We start from the raw sequence: 9,526 nt of genomic DNA, 5'->3' as shown, positions 1-9,526 counted from the left end.
CCTAAAAACAAAAAAAAGCTCGACAGGAAACCCAAAAAGGGGGCTGCGCAAAAATAAGAGCAAAGAACCCGCTAGGAATCCCACAAAAGGGTGACCTAGGCAAAAATTAGGGTTGCAAAAATGAAACAAAGGTCCGCTGAGACGCCACAAAGGGGTGTTTTAGGCAAAAATAAGGACAATAAAAAAAAAGCAAAAGAAATCCATGATGGTACCATGAGCTGAATTCAAAAAGAAAGGTTCAAGGGAAGCTATCTAAGTTGTCGAATCACAACGTCAATAACAAGACTTTCTTAACTTCATAAGTGTTTAATCAAACAAGCCTAAACACATGAGCCTACCTTGGCCAGCCATTCTTACAAAAACCGTTTTCAAAACAATAATAATCCCCTCTAAAACACAAACTTTTGAACAAAAATATCTTTCCTTTCTTTTCTCTTGTCCCAAACGATTTTAGAATAATGTAGTGGAAACATGGAGATATAGTGGTCAATAGGAAGGTTGATACGTCTTCTAAAGGAAGGGAAGGATCACTGGGTTGATGACACCAATCTCGATATAACACGCATCATTCTTCGGTTACAGAAATCGGCAGCGCACAGCCCGTCTAGAGGAATGGCAAAATCCAAGCAAAGAAACGCATCGGTTAATTCTTTTGAAAAATAAATCAAATAGAATTAGGTGCATCCTACCGCATACATGCATACAGATGATAGGTGTACTGGAAGATCACTTATTCTCTGTTTATTTCCAAAAAAAAAAAAAAAAATAATGGGGTTCCTGTAAAATCCGTAATCTCCTGCGTAAGAGGCTCACAGAAATCCTCCCTCACGTCGACGACAGAAATTCCTCCAAGAAGAGGAGGATAGGGAGAGCCATTCATTTTTCTAAAAACATTAACAAAATGATTAAACTTGCATTTTGTGCATCACACACACATTAGTTGCACATTCAAAGACCTTATCATGAGGCAGTCGCATAAAATAGAAAAATAGGAAAAATTTCTTGTGTATGACAGCAGCCAACAGAAAAAGCCGAAAAATCGACAAAAAAGGCAAAAATTCAGAAAATCCAACAATCGTACAAAATAACTGAGCCTGGAGAGGCTTGCCGAAATAATACTCCCCAGAGACATCTCAGCTTGCACTCTTGGGCCGAATTCCCAGTGAAAGCTATCAGAGCAAGATCAGCAAGATTCCCCAATGGAAGCATGATCATCCAAACAAAATATCCGAGTCAAAGGACTTAGACTTCCTCAGTGGAACATAGCTTTCCAACTCGAGCGACGAGTGAAGCTAAGCCTGAAGAGGCTTTCTAAATAATACTCTGGGATACATAAGATCCTCAATCCCCATTCGCCTACTCAGAGACACTCCTTCAAAAAGAGAAAATCCGAAAAGATCAATAACCATTCCCCAAGCGGAATTCGGTATTCAGCTAAACACCGAACGTCAAGATAATCCGCCTAACAGAAGAGGCCAATCAAGATCAATACGACAGAATCCCCCAGCGGATAACAGCCTACACAGCAAAACCAGAAAATCAAAAAAGTCACCCGAATAAGGATAACCGGGATACTCCACCAACGTCGAAAGGACGTCAGCCAACCATAAGGCATCGCTCACCTCAGAAAGAGCATCTTTGTGTCTGCATCCCCAAGGAATCAGAATTTCCCCAGTGGGCACCAACTACGCAATGGAAAGTTGGGACACAAGAACCTATGAGTAACTGCACATCCCCTAGATGGATCCCTGCGTTATCCAGCCCTCAGCGGCACCAAAATCAAAAACAACCGTCGAAGCAGCATCGTGGACTGTCGAGACAAAATCATCACAAATCCCTGGAGAGGGCAAACTCACGCTACCAAAGTGACCAGAAGCACGGAGGTATGCAACCCTGGGGAGGGCAAACCGCAGACCCTGGAGAGGGCAAACTCACGCTACCGAGGTCGTCAGAAACACCGAGGTGTGCACGAGCCTGGAGAGGCGACGACAAATACTCAGCTACCGACGTCGTCAGAAACACGGAGGTATGCAGCTGCCAACGTCGTCAGAAACACGGAGGCATGCAGACCCTGGAGAGGGCAAACTCACGCTACCGAGGTCGTCAGAAACACCGAGGTATGCACGAGCCTGGAGAGGCGACGAATAATACTCAGCTACCGATGTCGTCAGAAACACGGAGGTATGCAGCTGCCAACGTCGTCAGAAACACGGAGGCATGCAGACCGTGGAGAGGGCAAACTCACGCTACCGAGGTCGTCAGAAACACCAAGGTATGCACGAGCCTGGAGAGGCGACGACTAATACTCAGCTACCGACGTCGTCAGAAACACGGAGGTATGCAGCTGCCAACGTCGTCAGAAACACGGAGGCATGCAGACCCTGGAGAGGGCAAACTCACGCTACCGAGGTCGTCAGAAACACCGAGGTATGCACGAGCCTGGAGAGGCGACGACTAATACTCAGCTACCGACGTCGTCAGAAACACGGAGGTATGCAGCTGCCAACGTCGTCAGAAACACGGAGGTATGCAGCTGCCAACGTCGTCAGAAACACGGAGGCATGCAGACCCTGGAGAGGGCAAACTCACGCTACCGAGGTCGTCAGAAACACCGAGGTATGCACGAGCCTGGAGAGGCGACGACTAATACTCAGCTACCGACGTCGTCAGAAACACGGAGGTATGCAGCTGCCAACGTCGTCAGAAACACGGAGGCATGCAGACCCTGGAGAGGGCAAACTCACGCTACCGAGGTCGTCAGAAACACCGAGGTATGCACGAGCCTGGAGAGGCGACGACTAATACTCACCCTGGAGAGGGCAAACTCAACCTGGAGAGGCTACTCAACAATTTTCCCACCTGAAGACACTACAAGTCGGAAGGATGGCTTACTCCCCGGACAATTGGGTCAACTCCTTTACTTGTCAACCGGTACACAAAAAAGCCGATCGACTAAGTAAAGGGGGGGCAGCTGTAGACCCCTAAAATTGTCCGGGTCGGAAATAAGACTCAAAGACTCTCGAAGACTGAAGGAAAGTCAGCCGGAAGGACTCCTGGAAGACCCTAGGATGATTCTTTGTAGGTCTAGAAGTCTTAGAGTAGCTTAGAATAAGGGTGTGTGAGGATTGGAGCTCAATACACCCTCCTAGAGGTTCAGTACGGCCGTACTGAGCCATTTGAACTACAATACGGCCATAATGAAATCAATACGGCCGTACTGAAGTTTTTGAACTTCAGTACGGCCGTACTGAATTCAGTACGGCCGTACTGTAGTTTAAAAACTCAGTACGGGCCGTATTGACTCCTTAGGCCGTACTGCGCCTCAATCCTATAAATAGGACGTCATTGGCTCGTCCTTCCACACATTTGGAGCATTTCTCCACCCTCTGGCTGAGTATTCTTGGGTTTTTGAGCTATTCTCTGCCCTAGAAATCTCTCCGGGAGCTGATCCGACTAAGTTCTTGAGTTCATGAGCCTTTAGCTTGAGACTCGAACAAGTCGAAGGGAAATCTCTTTGATTTCCATAGTTAATATTTTTAGGGAAAGGAGCGAGCGAACGTATAGTGGGAAGGAGCGCCAAAAAGCCTCCTAACTCCTTTTTGAATATATAAAAGCCCGCTCCGAAGGTTTCTTTCCAAATCCTTTCTTTTACCGCTATCGCTTTTTGATTGTTGCATTGCACGTTTAAAGTTTTCATCATGTAAATAGTTTACTTATAATCGTTCTAATAAATAGGGGTAGTTAGTAATTTTACGCTATTATTTATGAAATAATCCGTCATAGGGAACCCGAAAGGGGCGTTGTGGGGTGCTAACACCTTCCCCACACGTAATCGACTCCCTTACCCAACTCTGGTTGTAATGGCCAAAGTTGATTTGCGAAAATCAATTGCCTTATGTCTTTTTCCAATGTTTTGAGTAAAACATTGGTGGCGACTCCAAGAACCCCTTTTTGCGAAAACCACTAATTCATGGAGGGTCCCGTTTGGGATTAACACGGATTGGTGAGAATCATTTAACAAAATTGTTAGTTCGATGAGGTCTCAGTTTGAGAATAAGTCGTTCTAACAATCCATCATTTTTCAAAACTAAAAAGAGTCCGACCATCGTCGCGAATGCCAATGTCCGTTTCGGCGGGTGGCGACATTGATGTGTTTAAATTTCTAGCCGAATTCACCAAAGGTTGCAATCCTTCCACAAGTCTTCCTTAGCTTTCTTTTGATGACCCTTGTAGATTTAGCTTCTAAAAAGAGTAGTTAGTTCATGCATAGGCCAACATTTAGATCACAACTCAGAATTATAGAATCAAGATCACCACGGATTTAGAAGGAGTGAGATTGCTAAGACAAAAGAAGAAAGAAATGTAGGATAGCTAAACAAAGGAATCACTTAAGATTGGTTCTAGAATAGATTACAAAAACCAAAAGAATATGAATTCAACTTTTCAAAAATTTTGTAGAAATTGCTTAAAATTTTCTAGCCACCAAATCAAACAATCTGAATCACTTCTTTTAAACCCCTTTTGGATTTTTCTTGTATAATTTTATTTTTCAATTTTTTTGAATCACATTAGGAGTTGTCTTTTTCCTTTTAATGTTGTTTTTAATTTGTTCTTGACTGGTCACTTGCAGACCAAATTTAGGTACATGGCTCATGTCAAATTTGAATGACTAAATGACATGTAAATTATGTTCAAATGTCATTTAGCTAGTCATGTTTTTTTGTGTTTACAAATTCAAACCATGTGCTAAAGCTTTGCCTCTCAAATCCTATCAAATTACAAATTCAAATTTTCCAACAACTACTACCATTCAAATCACAAGAATAATTTGCGGAATTTCAAAGAAAATTGGAAGATAAGATGACACAATGGAAGCCTAACTCTAGTAGAGAATTACTAATTAACTAATAGCAATTCATGAACTCAAATTGTGTACAAAATTAAAAGCACCACAGCACATGTATCATTCGGTCAATTCAACTTTCATATTCATGATCAAGTCAAATTTGGATAAACAAGCATAGCTAAGAATTTTAGACAATCAAAGGACTACACATGACTCTAGACATGTTGGAAAAGATTCAAAACTCAAAATGACTCAAAAAATTTTGCATATGACCAAAAATGAAATATCAATCAAGACTCAAAAATTAAAAACGCACAAGCTTAATCCTAAAAGAACATTTAGGAGTATGATTCATAGGAAGCACATTCAATATCATGAAAATTATGAATCATTGAAGCAAACTGAAACCAGATCTATCAATATAAGTAAGGAAATTTAGATCTAGATAGCAAACATCAATTAAGACATGTGAAACAAAATTTGTAGGATCAAAAGAAAAAAAAATCAATCATCAAAAGGTCAAGAACTTATCTCTTGATGAACCATGCTCTAGATACCACTTGATGGAGTCTTCTTGAGTTGAAACTCCTTAGAACTTGCTCACACTTCTCCGTATATCCTTGAGAAGATTCAAGGTAGAATGAAGATTGAAGGAGAAGCAATGTTGCTCTAGGATGAACTAGTAGCCTCATATAGAAGAAGATAAACCTAAATCTCCAAAGAGAAAGGCTCAAGGCAACAAGGAGAAGAAGATTCTCCTTTTGGTGACTTTAGTGGATAGAATAAATTCTATGATGAAGAATTTCTCATTCAAATGCCAAAGTGAAGAGTTTACAAGACCATGTGAAATTTATAGGCCAAGGAAGTCTGCTAAGGAAGCTAAGTTTAACCTGAGGTTTAATTAAACCATGGTATGGTTAATTAAACCTTCGGTGCCAAATTTTGAATATTTGAATTCAAATTTTGGAGCCAAACTCCAAGTCACCGCCACCTTCCATGTGCACTCCTAATTTGAATGTAATTTGTCATTCATTTGGATGTGAATTTTGGACCCATGTGCACCACTCACATGGTGTGACTGAAATGCATTCCAAATGTAATGCTAAATTACATTTAAATTGAAATGCACATGAAATTCTTTTAGCCTATAATTTAAATTACATAGAAATGAAATTCTCCTAATCTACTTGGCCAAAATACAAGGCCTACAAAATACAAACCCAATGGGCCCAAACCTAAACTATATGGTCTTTAGAGTATAGCCCAACTAAAAAGAACTATAGACTTATCTTTAGCAATGGCCACTCTTCATGCATCCTCTTGGCCATGGTCCTAATAGTTGGGCCTTTGGCCCATGGGCCTCCATCACTTCCAAAACTCATCAAAATGCATACAATGTGTATCTTCATCATCAAAAAAATCCACCTACAATTTCTATTCAAAGATCTCTAATGGGATATTTCCACCATGTTTCCCCGAACTTAGCTACACGTCAATAGAACATTCAACCCACCATACATTCATCCATCACCTCACAAGTAAAAGACATCTAAAGTTTTTATTCAACACAACAAAACACCTTCCATACTCAAAAATTTATACACTTGAAAAACAAAGCGTCAACAAGACAAAGTTATATCAATTCCCAAAATCATCACAATAACAAGATGAACCATGCAACAAAAATGTTACTCAAGACAACATGTCATTCAACATGCTTCAACACATCAAAGAATAACCTGATGACATCATGCCTAGGAGCCAAGTTCTAAATGAGTCAAGAGTAGTGGGCTAGACTTAAAGGAAGAATGCACAAACTCTTATTGAACTTTGGGTCACTTTTAGTAACTTACTCTCTCTTCTTTGTGTATATTTTTCTATGTAAATATTTCCCTTATTTTTTATTTTGTAGTTTTGGTCAAGTAATGTAGGAATTTATTTCCTTGTAATTTTTATTTTAGGGGTGTAAATAGTATTTTAGAAGGAGTGTAACTAGAAAAGGCTATTTGAACATATTAGGCTTGAATGGACCATGAACATCCTCCCTTGGACCCATGTGGAGGTCCATTTACTTGTGCAAGTGTGTTGGATATCCAACATGGAGGGACAAGGATGTCTCCTAAGCCATTCAAGAAGTCAACATGTCACATGGCCTTGTTTAGTTACACTTTATACACCATGCCAAGTGGTAAGCTCCCATTGGCTCTTCTACATCTAGGATGGTGACATGATTCATACTTTCCTTACCTTGCCATGTTGCAAGCTCTTATTAGTTATCCTAGATCTAAGATAGTGACATTTGGGAGTGAAATCGACCAAATTCAAATTAATAACTAGGGTTAGTAGTCTTGAGTTCAAATTAACTTAACCTAGGTTAGCTTAACTTGTACCATAAGCTACCAATCCCTATATATAGGTGTATTTTGTATAGGACGAATCACTTTTGAGATATTTGAGAAATAAACCTTGAGTTTTCTCTTCCAAAAGTCTTAGTTCTTTCTCTTGGAGAAATTTTCTCCTGATGAACTTTTATTAAGGATTTCCTCCTTATGGCATGTTCTTCCTCTCTCGCTCATCTTCACATTGAAGTGGCACATCCATTCTTTTTTCCTCCTGTGTAATTTTCAATCTCTTTGAAGGTTACAAGTCCATGGAAGAAAATTGGGAGTACGTTAAAGCTAGTTGAAAGGATTCATTCATCATCTCCAAGCTAGTTTCATTACAACCACAACACCCACCTTTTCATCTCAACACAACACATCATATAATTTCAATTGCAAAACTCATCAATAGTGATTTCAATTAGTACACCAATTCATCAAATAAGGGAAATTCATCAACATGTTTAATCAACAATTTCAATAATCAACAATAGTATATAATCACATGCATCTCAAGTACACAATATCCTGCAATTTCAATTCAAAGACTATCCATGAGCAAATTTATCAAGTCATTACAATATCAAATTCTACCCCTACATCAAAAAATCAACTGCATATTTCCTTAATTCCAACATTCCCTCACCTATCCAACAACATGTATACATTCCCCGAAATAAAATAAAAAATCTAAAATCAACCAAGGCTTAGCCTCCCTTCCCTCACATATGATTTCTAACTACTAACAGAAGGAGATGAAGGAAAAGGTACAATTTGATGAAGTACTCTAGTTTCGCTCAACTTCTAGATAGAAAGGGTCAAGTTTGGGGAACTATTTTATGACTACCCTGAGCAACACAAATTTATGGTGCACAAGGGGAAGGGAACAGAGAGCATACATGGAAGTAAAGAAAAATAAAATAAAATAAAAACTATTGCTACTCAATGCTCTGGCTTTTTCTTCAACAATAAAACAAAAAGGCTTGTGTGACACTCCTTTACTCCTAAACACAAATTTTATAAAATATTAAAATTTAATTATAATTGTATCCTCTCGGCGTATTCCCAACATGATTCTCGGCCTATTTCCGATGTGGTTTGAAGGGGCAGTTGCTTTAGCCCTTTCGCCTTATAGGCTCAAGGCTGGAAGGTAAGTGTACCGTCTCGGTCGAATCCCGATCTGATACCCTTTACAGGTTTTGATCTGATGATTCTTGAATATGGGTCTTCTCGGTTGGACCGCGATCTCACCCACCCCCTAGACGAGCTCGGCCAGGGTGTACTCGGCTAGGGTGTGCTCAGCCATGGTGAGATCGGCCAGGATGTGCTTGGCCATGGTGAGATCTAGGGTGTGCTCAACCATGGTGAGATCGTCCAAGGTGTGCTCGGCCATGGTAAACTCGGTCAGGGTATGGTCGGCCAAAGTCCGAGTGGGTCTCACCCCTTGGACTGGTCCGAGAATCAAGGATGAAAAGCCTATCTTTGATAATCAAATATTCCCAAGGAAAACCGTTATGGAAATCCTCGCGCTCACAAGGCTCAGGAGGCCCATGAACAGAAAAGTATAAAACCTAAAACCTTAGAGCTAAGACGGCAGATTACACTTTTGAATGCTCTAACTCTAAGGCTTAACCTAGGAAGAAACCCTAGTCCACCTTTTGGTCGGAACCATAATAAATAAAACTTGTCACTTGGATTAAAAAAATCTGCATACATACATTCTTCTATAAAAAAACTTTAATAAATAAACAGAGAATATGATGGAGAAGGTAAGTGAAGTGGATGATCTTTCTTCCTTAGCCTTCACCAAACTCACAAATCTTTCTTCTTGAGGTTGAATTCCGGAGAGACACCTTGATTTGGAGAACAAGAAGTGATGGAATCCCTAAGCTAGGATTGGAAGCATCCAAGCAAGAGATGCAAAAGAAAGCTCACAGCCAAGCTTTAGAAGAAAGAGATTTTCCTAATACTAATAAGACCTAGAGCTCTCGGTGACTTTGGGAGAGAATGGCTGAACTCATATTCAGAAAATTCTCATATAAGCTCAAAGTGATTACACAATGGAGGGAACCAAGCATATATAGGCATAGGAATCAAGTGAGTGGCGCCAACTCCTAAGGTCCAAAGGTGGTGCCAAAATTTGAATTCAAATTCAAATTTTGGACGTCCACTTTAGCTCCCCGTGTGCAGCCCCTCCTTATAGAAACCTTAATTACATTTAAGTGTAATTTAGGGTTCATTTGAGTGATCACATGTGCAGCCACCTTTGGCACAAAACATGTGACTCAAATGCAACTCT

This window comes from Cajanus cajan, chromosome 9, assembly GCF_000230855.2.
Source record: "Cajanus cajan strain Asha chromosome 9, NIPB_CcT2T_4, whole genome shotgun sequence".
Classification (NCBI taxonomy): Eukaryota; Viridiplantae; Streptophyta; class Magnoliopsida; order Fabales; family Fabaceae; genus Cajanus; species Cajanus cajan.
Note: the sequence above shows the minus strand (reverse complement) of the source record.